This window comes from Symsagittifera roscoffensis, chromosome 1, assembly GCF_963678635.1.
Source record: "Symsagittifera roscoffensis chromosome 1, txSymRosc1.1, whole genome shotgun sequence".
Taxonomy (NCBI): Eukaryota; Metazoa; Xenacoelomorpha; order Acoela; family Convolutidae; genus Symsagittifera; species Symsagittifera roscoffensis.
Genome location: NC_087062.1, coordinates 59,707,317 through 59,724,027, shown reverse-complemented (window position 1 = coordinate 59,724,027; position 16,711 = coordinate 59,707,317). Strand labels below are relative to the sequence as shown.

Sequence of the window (16,711 nt, the reverse complement as noted above, 5' to 3'; positions counted from 1 at the left end):
AACCTTGCACCACCTGACACCCTTAGTAGAAATACACCACCTGAACTACTAACAAGAAAAACAACAGTTGAAATACCACAAAATATAAAATTCTATCTCGCTTAAGATGAAAATTCACCACGATTAGAATGTAAATATGCAGTAAGAACTGACATAGAACAACCACAAATAAACAACCTACAACATTTTCCACTCTTTTTAGATTGTCAAAACAACCATTATGAAGTTGATTTATTAGGCACATCCACATTTAAGCCGATTCCAAATTCAAATTGGATCAAAAACAACACTCAACACAAACGAAATAAACAACAACCACATAAAAAGGACCATTTCCCTTTAATCGAAAAAGTAAACCAAACGGAACCAAAAAATTTATGATGACCGTTACCAAACGATTCTAAATACACAATAAATCAAGTTTTTAATCTACATGACCCACTTGACACCATACCACTATCCAAAATGTAAGTAGAAAACATTTTTTTACCAAAAACTGAAAAAATCACACTAGAATTTTTACAGAAATATCAAAACCCTCATCCCATCATCAGACAGCTAAAATCATGGCACAAATACAAAACTAAGCCAATCAAAGCTGATACCACAATCTTAGGAAACGAAACACTCCTTAGATACTTCAGAAAATTCAATAATACTACTATAAATGAAAACACAGATATTTTAGAATATCATTCCGATGCACACAAGCAACCATTGTATGGTTTCTCGAAGAAACCTGTACAGTTTTTCAAGTAGCAAAAATACACGCTAGAATGATAAAATTTCACAAAAATTTTATTGAATCAATTCCATATGAAGACTTAAACCCTGACCAGATCAGAACTACAAATCAAAAATTTAGAAAGATCCACGATACAGAAAATAAGTTGACACGATTTCAAGTATACCCAGGAACAGAATTTGCATGTAAATACAAAAAGCCAATTTACAAAACACAATATTCAGAAATTCTAGTCGAATACGAAAATGGTTTCGACATGAATACAGGAAACTTAATTGTACACCCGATGGCCACATCTCGCTCATTCACTGACGAAAATCCCTACGTTTCAGTAAAATTTCAGAAAAACGCAGGCCAGATCGGTGAAAAATTAAAACCACAAGACACAGAAAGTACACGACTACAAAAACTATCGCCTATGAACAGCAAACATTTTGGCACAATACACTATGACATACTTTTAGATATGAAATTAGACTACACGATAAGTAGAATTTTCAAGAAATGTCACTTTCAGAATTAGAAACACTACATCAACTATGTGAACTTGAAAGAACACAAATTCTACATTCACTAGCATTAGCAGTTCTAAAAATATCATATGCAGGATATTTATTATCCGGAAATAGATCAAATTTCATTGATTATGAAGGAAACATCCTATGGTATTACACTTGTACAAAAAAGTATCACCTTTATACGTTTTTGAAGATAAACGATGTTACAAAAGAATCCCAGTACTCTACAAAAATAAAGTACATTTTGTTGATACACTTTCAAGAAGAACTTATTTTTGGGATACAGCAGTCCCACGTGGATCAGAAAACAGCCACAATGTTGTACAATTCAACCCCGACGAAGATAAATACTACCTACTCACACCATATCCAACACTCATGCCACCACTAAAAAAGTTTTCACCTGAAAGTTTTAGAGCTATTCCCCGGATTCCAAATATCGATTTACAATCGATTGGCATCTTCTCAAAATCAGACATACAACACCACATACGTATACAACAATTTCAAGAACTACTTACCAAAATGGACACAAGACAACGACAATCAATAGATCAAAATTTACGTAAACTTGCAGAAACAGCAGGATTTTCAGATATTTACGCACAAGATTACAGCGGATATTTTAAAGATTTTAAAGATTACATTTATTTAAACGGAGAAAAATACCGTTCACAAGATATATCACCAATCAACAATTTTAGTTTTGTAAATCTAAAAAAAGGAACTTTTATCTTTTCTAGGATGGCCCTATTACATCTTAGAAAGATTGACTATATTATACGCAATGTTTAATTTTATTGGATTTCTTTTCTCTCTATAAAAAGGAATCTATAACACATGCGCAATTCACACACAAGTCAATAGACAAGCAAGCGTAGCACGCATACTTTTTGCAGGATTTTTTGGAATATTTTCCACATCCATAAATGAAATACTTTTAGATGCACAAATAAAAGATTACAACACTAAAATATCAACTACACCAAACACATAGGACGAATCACAACAACATACAAACATATTACCCACAGCACCACGGTTATCAAGTCTAAATCGTAATCACCCATTATCACTAGAACAACGATATTTTAGAAATTTAGCACTCGTAAATTTTGCAAATTCAAGACCAAATCATATACAAAGTCCAATTCACCACATAGTAACACAACAATCTCAAAATGACGACACAAATGAACAAGTAATTGAGCAACCACATACCACAAATTTTCAATCTTAGAACAATTATTTTTTTAGCCCACGATGAGCCGACAAATTGGATCCCTTCATTTTTCGATTTCCCAACCAGCTAATCTCCAAAACCCAATTCCCATCATCCCACTTTTTGCTTTCCCGCCACCTGAATCACCCCATATTAACACATCATCCGGCACGAATTCTAACGCTAACTCAGATATCACAGTTTTTCATACAATTTCCCAATTTTGATAATTCAGATATAGAGACCCCAGATGAATTCGCAAACTCCGAACCCAGCCCATCAACATTTTCTCAACCCCTTTTTCGACCCATCCACTCCCAATCCCAAAATGATTCCCCCTCTACCACCTCTCATATTTCCCAAGTAACCCCGACATACTCCCCCTTTACCAATGAACGTTCCAACAACCATTCCCCAGAAACCACGCAAATCTCATATGAACTAAATAACCTAATAACACTACAGCAACAAGTACAACAACCTCACACCCTAACCATTCATCAATTATCGTCAACCATAACATCATCAAACCCACCAACTCCTACACCCTCTTCATATTATACCCCTTCTTTAGCTCAATCCTCAACATCAACCCAATCATCATCCACTACTAACCGTGCAAATAGAACATTCAAACGAAAAGTTCCTAGCCACCCATTTCCCTCCAAATCCGGAACAGCCCGCGATTATGTAAACCACCCTGATCATACTAAAACTCCCGAATTTCTCCAAATTTCCCTACCCCTCTTTCCTCAATATACCATTAGTCACTCCAACCCTCACACTGAACAACCTCACTATGTCGATGAGCATGTACTAATCCCCACAATCCACTGGACATCATTTTATCATTTCTCACACCCACTTTGTATACCACTAATTAACACACCTCAAGAAGTAGAAAAAGTGAAAATGACCTCTTTTGACTAACTACAGCACTAACACCTAGACAATTTACTCATGTAGGATACAAAAAGCTATTACAAATTTTCACCGCACCCCGAGCTAATGAATATTCCATCTAGTACTATGATCACAATATCATCAGACCTAACCAAGATCAATTCCTCGACGACGAAAGGTTCGCTAACCCGCAACTAACCGAAATTTTTTTCATCAAAACACCCTAAATCTTTACACTAAGCTCAATGTGTGAAAAACACGATCACATCATTTCCGAAGCACTAATCGACATCCAGGCTTTTGAATCATTTTACGAAAAATTTGAAACTTTTTCACTAACCTTCCACTTCCTCACTCCAACAGAACAAGATCTGCACTATTCACACGACATCATGTTGAGAACTAAACAAACGCATACTTACACTTACTATAGACTCATTCAAAATCACTTTAACTTACACACACCTTCAAGACAACCCCATCACCGATTTCAGTTTATTAATTCTAAGTACACATCACCAATTTTCTAAATTTTATCTACTGCATTAAAAATATTAATTTTCAAGGCATCCTCAGAAATTAAGACCCAGTAACCCAAATGTATATATTTTGTCCACTCACCAAGACCTTTAATGTAGAAGAATCCCGACCCATCCTTGTCCCTCATGTATATATTAAACCTGTAGAAATCCCAATATTAGAATTCATTCACAATACTAAATATAATCACAAGCTTTTTAACCTCATCCAGCGCACCAATCACGACTTTTCCATTGGCACTGAAGAACTAAAGACCATAAACGCACTTCAATTGCTTTGGCCACTGCTTCAAACTAAAAATATCATTCGCATATTAGCAAAACTACTAACCACATCAGATGCAATACACGATATCTTCCCTCATGGCTTCTTCCCCGATGACTAGGTAAGTATGAATTAAAAAATTTAAAACTAATAAATTCAAAACAAACTAACTATTTCTTATTAAATGTTTTTCCTTTGGTCTTTAGATAACGATCATCTACAGACAGAAAACAAAAATAAAAAACTTCAAACTCTTTTAAAAATTATAATATTTTATTAACAAACCGCAATAAATGATGCAGTAAAATTTCTTCTCCACAGTAGTAAGTTCATCTATAAATTCTTTTCCCCAATGTAGTAAATCTGAATACAATGAAAATAATTTAATAATTTCGATCCCCACAAAGCAGTAAACTTAAAATATGCAGCAGTAAATCTATACAAATGCTAGCAGTACTAACCTTTCCAAGATCAATTCACTCGCACACAAATTCTATCCACACTCGCACAGCTCGCCCACCACGAATTGTTTAAAATAGTGATTTCAAATTTTAACTTTCACTAATAACAACTCAATTTAGTAATAACAATTTTCAAACTTTCTTTTAACCAGGTTGGAAAGGAATTATATAATAATTTAAACTAACCAACGCAGCTTACTAAACACCATAAACCACAAACTAACAGCATGACTAAAAAAAGAAAACCCATGGTACCGAAACCGGATTGAAACAGAAAAGAAAAGTTCCTAGCCACACATTTCCCTCCAAATCCGGAACAGCCCGCGATTATGTAAACCACCCTGATCATACTAAAACTCCCAAATTTCTCCAAATTTCCCTACCCCTCTTTCCTCAATATACCATTAGTCACTCCAACCCTCACACTGAACAACCTCACTATGTCGATGAGCATGTACTAATCCCCACAATCCACTGGACATCATTTTATCATTTCTCACACCCACTTTGTATACCACTAATTAACACACCTCAAGAAGTAGAAAAAGTAAAAATGACCTCTTTTGACTAACTACAGCACTAATACCTAGACAATTTACTCATGTAGGATACAAAAAGCTATTACAAATTTTCACCGCACCCCGAGCTAATGAATATTCCATCTAGTACTATGATCACAATATCATCAGACCTAACCAAGATCAATTCCTCGACGACGAAAGGTTCGCTAACCCGCAACTAACCGAAATTTTTTTCATCAAAACACCCTAAATCTTTACACTAAGCTCAATGTGTGAAAAACACGATCACATCATTTCCGAAGCACTAATCGACATCCAGGCTTATGAATCAGTTTACGAAAAATTTGAAACTTTTTCACTAACCTTCCACTTCCTCACTCCAACAGAACGAGATCTGCACTATTCACACGACATCATGTTGAGAACTGAACAAACGCATACTTACACTTACTATAGATTCATTCAAAATCACTTTAACTTACACACACCTTCAAGACAACCCCATCACCGATTTCAGTTTATTAATTCTAAGTACACATCACCATTTTTCTAAATTTTATCTACTGCATTAAAAATATTAATTTTCAAGGCATCCTCAGAAATTACGACCCAGTAACCCAAATGTATATTTTTTGTCCACTCACCAAGACCTTTAATGTAGAAGAATCCCGACCCATCCTTGTACCTCATGTATATATTAAACCTGTAGAAATCCCAATATTAGAATTCATTCACAAAACTAAATATAATCACAAGCTTTTTAACCTCATCCAGCACACCAATCACGACTTTTCCATTGGCACTGAAGAACTAAAGACCATAAACGCACTTCAATTGCTTTTGCCACTGCTTCAAACTAAAAATATCATTCGCATATTAGCAAAACTACTAACCACATCAGATGCAATACACGATATCTTCCCTCATGGCTTCTTCCCCGATGACTAGATAAGTATGAATTAAATAATTTAAAACTAATAAATTCAAAACAAACTAACTATTTCTTATTAAATGTTTTTCCTTTGGTCTTTAGATCACGATCATCTACAAACAGAAAACAAAAATAAAAAACTTCAAACTCTTTTATAAATTATAATATTTTATTAACAAACCGCAATAAATGATGCAGTAAAATTTTTTCTCCACAGTAGTAAATTCTTCTATAAATTCTTTTCCCCAATGTAGTAAATTCAAATACAATGAAAATAATTTAATAATTTCAATCCCCACAAAGCAGTAAATTTAAAATATGCAGCAGTAAATCTATACAAATGCTAGCAGTACTAACCTTTCCAAGATCAATTCACTCGCACACAAATTCTATCCACACTCGCAATGCTCGCCCACGACGAATTGTTTAAAATAATGATTTCAAATTTTAACTTTCATTAATAACAACTCAATTTAGTAATAACAAATTTCAAACTTTCTTTTAACCCGGTTGGAAAGGAATTATATAATAACTCAAACTAACCAACGCAGCTTACTAAACACCATAAACCACAAACTAACAGCATGACTAAAAAAAGAAAACCCATGGTACCCAAACCGGATTGAAACAGCTTAAAGAACCCGATAATTTATTCTTTTGAAGACTTTTGATAAGTCTAAAAAAGAAAGCATAAAACACCAAAAAGTCAAAAGACAAGCACAAACCAAACTATTTGATTTTTGAGAAAAGGACACAACCAAAACAACAAAAGGAAAAAACCAGTAACAAACATGACATAAAAGGTTAACACAAAACAGGACCCCATAAAAAACCAGCATGCAATCATACCCTCACTCCTGGCCTAACCCACCAGAAGAGGACGTCCTGAGCATGCTTAATAGCCGGCCTAAACCAGCGTGCTAGAACACACGCTTTGTGACACACTCCATATTTTTGATAAGAGGTACTCAAGTGTAACTCTTTAAAAATAATTGAACTAAAATAAAAGCTTTTGCGATAAAAACTAATAAAAAATCATCACTAAAAGTAGAACTAACTAAACATTTATTTATGTAAATTATATAATGCAGTAATATAGACCATACATAATCACGAAGACGAGCATCAAGCAACTAAGACGACCTCATCCCACTCAATCCACAGAATGGCTGAACACAACCGATATGCCGCTCACAACCACAACTCAAAAAATTTGAAGTACGACTTGACTCCGAAGCAAAGGATTTCATTGAAACAGACCATTGACCGCCTCGATGTTTAAGTATACGTACAGATCCGAGTTACAAGGTATTCCCTCCAAACTCGAGCTTCACGCCATTCCCAAACCAGATCGAAACACAGTTCTCCACACCGATCAAAAACAGACGATCTTAACAAACCATTTCGAAATCAGATTGACTTTGTTGACGGTCTGAGTCATCGCTGAATGACAAAACAACCTTTACGATTCGAGCTTCCTGGAGCTTTCACCTCCAAGAACGCTTGGAGGTGAAAGCTTGGAGGTGAATCCATCCTCCATTACAGATAGATGTCAAAAGAACAAGAACTATGTAAACCCCGGATGCGTGGAACCTGATCCAAACTATATTTTATTATTGGTTATAAATTAGATATTTTATCCCTATAAAATATTAAAGACTAACCAATCACACTCCATCAAACTAAAAACCCACTTATTTGTAAGTGCTGAATTTACTTGTAATTTCAGCACCAGAGCATTTTGAATCTAAGTTACAAGCTAGTTGCTTTCTCCAAGAGACCGACTCGTAACAAAACCAGTATACTCTAGATCTATTGAGACTAAGAGATATAACGAGTAAGATTAAGATCGGTTTAGATTAAGAAGTTGCACGAATCTATCCGGCCGAAAATAAGATAGCGTGACGAGCAGACGGTGTACCTTATCTGAAATTACTCTATGAGTTAGACATACGTCCCAACTCAATTTGTTTGCTCAATATCTGCTGAATTAAAGCGTATTTTTTAATGCCTGGTATTCAATTGTAAAGCAAGTGAATACCATGCTATAATTCAAGGTAGGTCGAGTCAGTTCTAGGTTGATGGAGGTTCAATCACTCCGTATGGCAGATATTTTTTTCAGCGCGATCGGTTCTTGCAAATCTTCCAGGTATTTATTAGTCAAATATTTGTAAAAGATTGAGGGTGTACGCATCCGTAGTCTAGTGGTTGTCTGCTAACAAAAAAGCGGTGATTTGCCGGTAGGATCCCCCACAGTGTCTGACTATGGTTGTTTTGTAATTTTTGAGAGCTAATTTGATTTGAATTGCAACTTTGAGTGATCTAACCCTGAGTGATGAAATTCTGTGATGTAACCCTGATAGCATAAAGAAAAACAAAAAAAACTACCAAAACAATTTAACAATGAATGTCTTGAATAAAAACTTCTTCGAAATTGTACAAAATCTTGTTTTGTTCAAATTTGAATGTGTTAGAATCATAATAATATTGAAATAAACCCGCAAGGCAAGGACTAGTTGCTCTTAGTCATTGATAACAAAGTTAGTAAAATAAACCTAAAATTCATGACTGCGAATAAATCGAGTATTTGAATGTTTGTAAATTGCCAACCATTAACAGGTTCAAATTGTTCCGAATGATTACAGGTTCTTGGAAAGGATCATAGCCAGACAAATTGTTTGATCTCGCGAGGATGTTTGACATTTCTGCGACACGGTAAAAGAAATTTTCACAAAGTTTGCTCCGTTTTATCACTGACATTATCAAAAACGTCTTGCTTCCCGTTCAATTTGAATGATGACCATTGTTGATTGTTCAAAAACCAAAAAAATTTATCTGCAACTCGTTATTAGGAATGTGATTCAGCAAAATTAAATTATCGTCAGTGAAATTGGCAACTGTTTGCTTTTATTAAAGCGAAAAACATTATCCTCATCATTCAATTCATGATTTGTAAAACCATTTTATGCATCGTCGTTGAAATTTTTCTAGTCGCTTACATTGGTTTTTAGTCGGAAAACGAACTGAAGAAGCATAAAAAATATTGATAGTCTGCAAATTTCAAAAAAAAACGAAACCCGAACAGATCTACTCAGTGACTTTGGCGAAGATCTTCTGATGTAATTAAATTGCATGCTTGCATGTTTTTAAGCCTTTCGGTGATGTGGTATATCCATGACATTTTGAAATCGCACCAAACAACAAGATTTTTCACCGTGTCTTTTAAAACTATTTGTTCTCCATCAAACGATGTAAGATCGCTTTAAGGTTATCACTTTAGGAAAGTTCAAACCAATTTCCAATAATTTTTGTATCGTCAGCATAAAGAAAGAAAGGGTTGTCAATAATTTCTGGCATATTGTTTATATATAAAGAAAATATGAACAATTCAAAAATTGATCCCTGTGAACCACCACTGGTTATATCGCGGGAATGAGACAATGTATTACGAGGAAAAAAAACATTTGTTTTCTGTTTGTGGGATAAGATGCAAAAAATTGGAAAACTCATGGTCGAAGCCTATTTTCGCAAGCTTATGTAAATTATGACTAATGGAGTCCAAGGCTTTTGCATTATCTAGAAAAAGCGTGAGAGTTAATTCTCCTTGTTCTATTTTCTTGTATACAACATCACAGTACAAATTAAGGTTTATCACAGTCGAATGATGTTTTCTAAAGCCATGTTGGTTTTTACACACCTTTCTTTGAATGAATCCCTTATCTTGTCATAGAAAACTCCTTCAAATATTAGGGCGAGTGCACGATGTCTTGAAATGGGCCTGTAATTTTCATTGATCATACGAGAAGCCTCTTGGTGTAAATGATTAATGTGTGCTATTTTCCAGACATCGGAAAACTGCTTATTACTGACTCAGCAATCAAACAGTTCATCAATGTCATTCAAACAGAACTATAAAACGAAAATCAATGTCGTAAGAGGTATACAATCAGCTGAACTTGTTCCTGATTTGCATTTATTCAATTCCTTAAGAATTTCGCAATGCTAAACGAAAATATCTGATAAGTATATTCCTGGACAAACACTTTGCTTGAAACATTCAATGGTTCGTTGTCTGTTTTGTTCACAGATGCAATAAACTCGTAAAAGCCTCACAGAATGCAAAATCAGAGCATAAACTGGTATTTTTGTATGACATTTTCTTGGGTACTTTTGCCTTTCCCTTTATCGATCTGAGAAATTTGCAAGTCATTTTCAAATCGAATTCTTTCATTGACTCAAAGTAAACGGCTTTGTCTAGTTCTAAAGAATCAGTGAATTCTGGCTTTCTCGTCATAATAATTATGTTTCTATGCCGTCTGAAGACGATTTTCAACTTTTATTTAGTGTGATGACATCCAATGGGGGACTTTAGAGCAACGAATTGTCTTTTCTGGAATTTTTATTTGTTGATGGCTTAATAATACAACTCTTGGAACAATTCAAGCATTCGATTTGCATTATTCGAGCAATGAAGTCTGTAGTTTAAGAAAAACAAACGCAATGATTTGGATTCTGCTTTACGGATACAGTAACGGTTTAGATTTATCTGTTTTGTTTCAATTGACAGGAAAGTGCAGGTTGATCTGAGAAGCTTTGGTTTATTTCGCTATTTTGAAGTTATAATCCAAAAATATTGTCTGTTCAGAATACATCTCGCTGTAGAAAAATCATTGTCCGTCAGTAAACGAAGATTGAATGTTGCAACTGATTTTAAGAAACTGGATTCACGTTGGTCATCACTTGATAAAGTATTCCTATCAACTGAAATTAAGTTCAGATTGCCGCATAAAATCCAGTCTGTTGTGTTCAAGTTGGATTCTACAATATGAACGTTGAGTTGTTTGCTCACTTCAATCAAAAAAAATTTCAAGTATAATTCTGTTTGAAGTGTAAGGACTCTCATGCGGTGTATTATGAATGGTTTTTACGAAAAGCATTGGGTTAATTAGTTTCACAAACAAATATCAACTAACGTCAAAAATAACTGATTGATCATCGATGACATTTATTTTAGATAATGCTTAACCGCAATTAGGGCTCCTCCATATGTTTCAGTTCTCCTACCAGATCGGTAAATTACTTCATATACATCTGTGCAGGAGGCTGCATAAATTTCAACATAGTTATCCGACCATGTTTTACATAGGGTTGATGAATTTTAAATAAATTGTCCAGCTTGATTTTCCGTTCAGTTGATAAAATTGATCTGAAATTAAGTTTAAAAAGATTTATTTCCTTTAGTAGTCAAGCGAAAGAGTTGCTTTTACCAAGAGTTCGATCACACTCAGATTGAACATCTTTGTTGCAGTCAATTGTGTAAGTGCCAAAAACAAAGCTTCCAGCCTTTATTTTTAACTCTGATTTTTTTGAATCAAAGAACTCAAATCCTATCCGTATCATTATTTCAGATTTTTACTTTCTTTTTGATAATCCGCATAATTCATAAACTCCTGACATACATATTCGACTTTTTTTTAGCTTTCTCAATGACAAAAAATTAAGTTAATGACGCCAAGGAGATGGAATGTAAAAGATAAGAGGTCTTGATTTAAACGGTTGTTCCTTACCAAGACTAAAACAGTCGATCACAGTAATTTTTTTAAAAGTTCCATCCTGTCTCTGAACATTTGCAGCAAACTAATTCTATCCATTCCAATTTGTAAAAGTTCATCGTTCTGTGTATTTTCTGCTAATCAATAAATCACTAGTTTCTGTCCGATAAGACTAGAATCTGTTTTAGCTTGGTTTGTGGTGGGGACATTTTAAACTGTTGTTTATAAACTGCGCTATTTTGATATATTTTTGCGCAAAATGCTAATATCTCTCTAAATTGACAAAAAATCCTTATTTGATCTAATGGATTGCTTCAAAGAAGCAAGGTTTTTAATTAACGAAATTTTTTCTGAATTGCCAATATTCAGTCGGTATTCTGTTGTAGTGAAAGTTTTACACCGGCTAAGTCGTTTTGGATCGCTAAATTTCGTTTTGGGTTTCGTTTGTGATTTTTTCAAAAGATTGTTTCAATTTATCATTTTTTTATTTTTAATACCCCTCGCATTTCCAGAATAAACCTTTTACTTTGCCTAAACTTTGGAGAACTTCCTTAGGCAATTTGTTACACTCATCGTGAAACCAGGTTTTGCAAATGTCAAACGAATGACAATTGAATTCGCATTCATTTCCGCTAAGCTTGCATAGATATTCGGGATCTTCAACTAAAAAAAACACTTATATTCTGTTTCTTTGACATTTTCGGTTTCATTTTTGACATTTTTTGGGAAAAAGTTTTGAAGGAATAGTTGAATTGATCTCACCAAACTCAACAATCCGCTCCAAGTCTCAGTTGAATCTCAGTTGAGAAGGCTTCAATCCAGCCGAAGTTTCCACCAATAGGGATCTGTTGGAGTGTTCTTTCACAATGTTCCCTCCAAACCAGTCCTAAAACCTTTACTGGGCAAAGTTTCTTTCAGGCCCCTTGCGCGCACAGTTGCAATGGTCAGCTTGGTTTGATCTGATATAGTATTAGGACGCAAAAAAGCAAATTAATTTAAACCAAAACTTTTCTAGATCCATTTTTCTTTTCAAAGCAAACTGCACGTGCTATGACCTTTCAAAGCAAACGGCCCGTACAAGAAACGTCACTGGTTTGATACCAGCAATTAAACTTTTGTCAATTTTACGAGAAAATTGACAAACACACCTACTCTACAATCTCTTGTTTTTGCTACTCTACAGATAATTCTACTCGTGGTTCTCAGCTTTTTTATTCCTTTTGATCCTTTTAAAGGAACAATGGTAAGGAGCGCTTTCTAAAGGAACAATACCTGGAAAAACATTTTTGACTGACAATATGATTATATTATTTCGTTATTAAAAATTCAACTTTGGTATTTTCAACTTATTTCATACACTTTTCTGAAAGAAGAATACCTGGCAAAACTCTGTTAGTCTGTTTTCTAAGTATTGAGTTAAAAACTTCTTTTTTGTCAAATATTTGACCTTTATACTTACCCCATCTTTTTTTTCTGTAAACTTTTAAATTTTGCTCTGCTTTTTCGGTCGGATTTCGGTTAGAAAGTTTTCAATCGAGTTCCAAAATATTGCCACTGGAAGTTATGACATCGAAAGTTTCTACAGTAATTGGTAGATTACTAATTTAAATCAGAAAAGTAGGGCCAAAAACTGAACCCTGTTGAACACCACATTCCATTGTTTTGAGTCGGATATATTCTTTTTGTTTTCAAGCTACGGCTGTAGTAAATCAATTTTGAGCGTTTTCAAGGCCACGGATTTTTTGTTGCAAAACAAGAGTATGATTGACCGTATCAAACGCTTTCGATAGATCAACAAAACAGAGATAACCTAGATTTCTGCACTAGTTTTTTTTCAAATTATCTGTTGAAGAGGAAGCTTCTAACTCACATATGATCGGTTTCATTTGTTGAATTTGTAATTGTTCTTTTTGGTCATTTCAACCCAGAGAAGTTTTCTTTTGAGCTCTTGCTTTTGGTTTAAGTTTTTACAACTTTATGTTGGTCATTTCATTAACCTTATTAAAATTTTGTTTCTTGTTGTGTGCAATTCTTTCGCTAAATGTTTTTCCATTTCCTCAAAAGCTTTGTTATTTTGTTCTATTTCTACTTTACGTTTTATTTTTGTGCCACCAAAATATTTTGATTGAGAATTAATAGTTTTCGACTGACAATATGATTGTAGTATTTTGTTCTCAAAAACTCACGTTTGATATTTTGAACTTCTTTATACAGTGCATTCAGAAGGAAGAATACCTGGCAATCTGGCAATGCCTTGATCGTCTTTGGTTTCTAAGTACTGTTTAAACCCCTTTTGTTCTTTGACGAATTTTTGAATTTTCTTCCTACCCAATCCTTTCTTTCTGTACTTTTTTTCAATTTTGCTCTGTTTTATTGATCCGATTTTATTTAAAGACTCTTGAATCGAGTTCGAGAAAGTTTTTTAGCAATTCGTCAAAAAAATACTGCAGTGATTGAACTCTCAGTTCTAGTAAGCCTGTGTAGACTAAAAAATTTGAATCTAGTCGAACTTCTCTTTTGTCTAACCGTTTGGAGTTTCTCAACATCGGGGAGTTATTTCCTTAAAACTTTTTATTGAAATTTTTCTTTATGAGAAACCTTCTACTCCCATTTGTTGTTTCTGAAAGATAGATTTTCAAATCGCCTTTCACGCTTTTTTAACGTTTGATTCGATAGCTTCAACATCTGTTCCTGTAAATTATCTAGAGTTTCTTCAATATCAAAAGTAGGCGTCTGGTAAATAATTCAAATTAAAACACTTTTTTTTCAAAAGTTTTCACTTTCATGGTCATCATTTGGACATTCTGAAGGTTTTTGTTGAGCTAAAATTCTAATTTTTTTTTGATATTTTGACGTATATTTCTTTTCCACTAGAGTGGTTTTTCTATTTGCCATAACTCGATTATGGTAGTTTGGAATATAGATACACATTACATTTGATTCATTCTTACACCAGAGTTCAATTAGTGCCGTAGCTAATGGTGTTTGAGGCAAATTACTAATAAGTGCTCCCAATTTCTGAAAGTCACTCTTTAGTGATCTAATAATTTGTAGAAAGATTGATTTCATCATCAGTTTCTAACTTGTTTGTATGATAGCCGTCCAAAGAAAGTTCCGTTTTAATTTCTGTGATAATTTTCCCCCTTGATCTCCTATGCTTTTTACACCTGTTTTTTGTATAACTTGTTTGCAATTGTGATCGAAATTATTCGGTAACTTATTGAGTTCGAAACCTTCAGTAACTTATTGAATTAATGTTTTTATTCAAGTTCAGTTCAATTTTTTTAGTGAAAAGATTAACTTACATTCTTCAACGGCGAATGCAAAACTGGAGCACAAAGGTTTTAAACAATTAGATTTTTCTGCGGAACAAAAAAATGCTTTTTGACTCAAGTATTTCATATTGCGTCAATTTTATCTTCCATAAATCTTTCGTGAAAATTCAAAAATTTGAAAGTCATTTATAATTTAATTTTTTCTAAATGTTTGATGCCTATGGTGTGTTCCTGCAAAAAAAAATTTGATTGAACTCTTTATTATCAAATACTGAAGTTTTCATTGCCAAGTTTCACAGTGTTTGAGTTTCATTCGTGCTTGTTGTAAAATCAAAAATGTAGTAAGCTTAGAAACTTAGAATAAATGTAAATAGCAATTGGTTCGAAAATTAAATTTTGATTGTTAAGTTTCTCAGCGAATTTAAAAGCAAACAAGACTGCTCGTATCAGGGCGAAGCCCTGAATGTTCCGACTGCCTTTTAAGGTTTATGGAGCAGAAGTAATAGCATTAAAAAATTAAATGAAAAAAAAAAGGAAATTTTTTTTCTTAAATTTGAAACTTTTTATGAAAATCATCCCCCCACACGCCATATAAAGTACAAAAAGAGAGATTTCGTTCCTTGTAACAAATCAATTATGGCAAATAAGCGTCGTTCAACCAATTTGGAACGATTTATAAGACGGATTAAATCTCCGCTTACGCGTTAATAGCGCCAATTATATCGTGCGTTAATTGTCCCAAATTGCTCAAAATGACCAAAATGGCAATCTTTAAACCCTCATAACTCTACGAAAAATGATCACAGGTGAAATATCTTTTCAAATTTAAGCTCAGGACAACAATATCTTTTGAATGATATAAAAAAATTCCGTCAAAAATGGCTAGTTAAAAAGTCGAAATTTGTCTGAAGAAAAAAAAACCCACCCCGAGCACAAATATTCCGTTACTTTCGTACCGAAAGTCGGAACAATAACTTATGATCTAGTTTTGAGAAAATGAATTAGTTTTATCGAGTTTGGCGCAATCAAAAAAGATTCTTGAAGTTCAAACGGTTTTCAATTGATATAATTGTTTTTGTACAAGTCGAAAGATAAGTTTCTAGCTTGTTTGTATGATAGCCCTCCAAAAAACGTTCCGTTTGTTTTCTGTGATTGTTTTTTCCCATGATCTCCTACGCTTTTTGCACCTGATTTGTGTATATTTTGTTGGCAATTTCATCTTCTCCTCGTTGATCCGCTTCTCCTCCACGGACTCCTATAACTTCATTGCGTTTTTGTTCCTCGCTTCTCGACTAAGATGCTGCAAATTTTTATGTGCACGTCTGTATCTTAACTAAAACAATTAAAAGAAATAAAATTTATGTTGGATTAAAATATCTGTTCTAAGACCAATATCTGTTCTATTTTTGAACAGTGAATGGTCCTTGAACAGTCGATGAATTATGTGACAGGCAGATATCAAATCAATAACGATGGTCAACTAAAGTTAGTTTTTAAAACAAATCACAACAAACTGAAAGTCACCTGTTTTCAAGTCAAAAAATTTTCAGGTATTAAAATTGCGCACTCATGTTTTTTGCCACAGATAATAGGCATTTTTTTTTTTATAAAAACGGAGGTTTTGGTCTTGGTTTAGCCCAAGTTATGACTAATTAAATTGTTAGAAAATGTTTATTTTTCTTTAAGTTATCTTTGTTAAGCTTAAGTTTTATCCAAACTCAATGAGAGTCGTAGATTGTTTTGAGAACGTATAATCGGGTTTAGTTTCAGCCACTGTGA

The 16,711-nt window shown here is 33.8% G+C and overlaps 1 protein-coding gene across 1 annotated transcript in view; it reads left to right on the top strand.

Annotated features, from left to right (window-relative positions):
- LOC134846566 (dual specificity protein kinase CLK2-like) overlaps positions 1-16,711 on the top strand; it is a 215,940-nt gene that overhangs the window by 48,734 nt on the left and 150,495 nt on the right. The window lies entirely within an intron of this gene.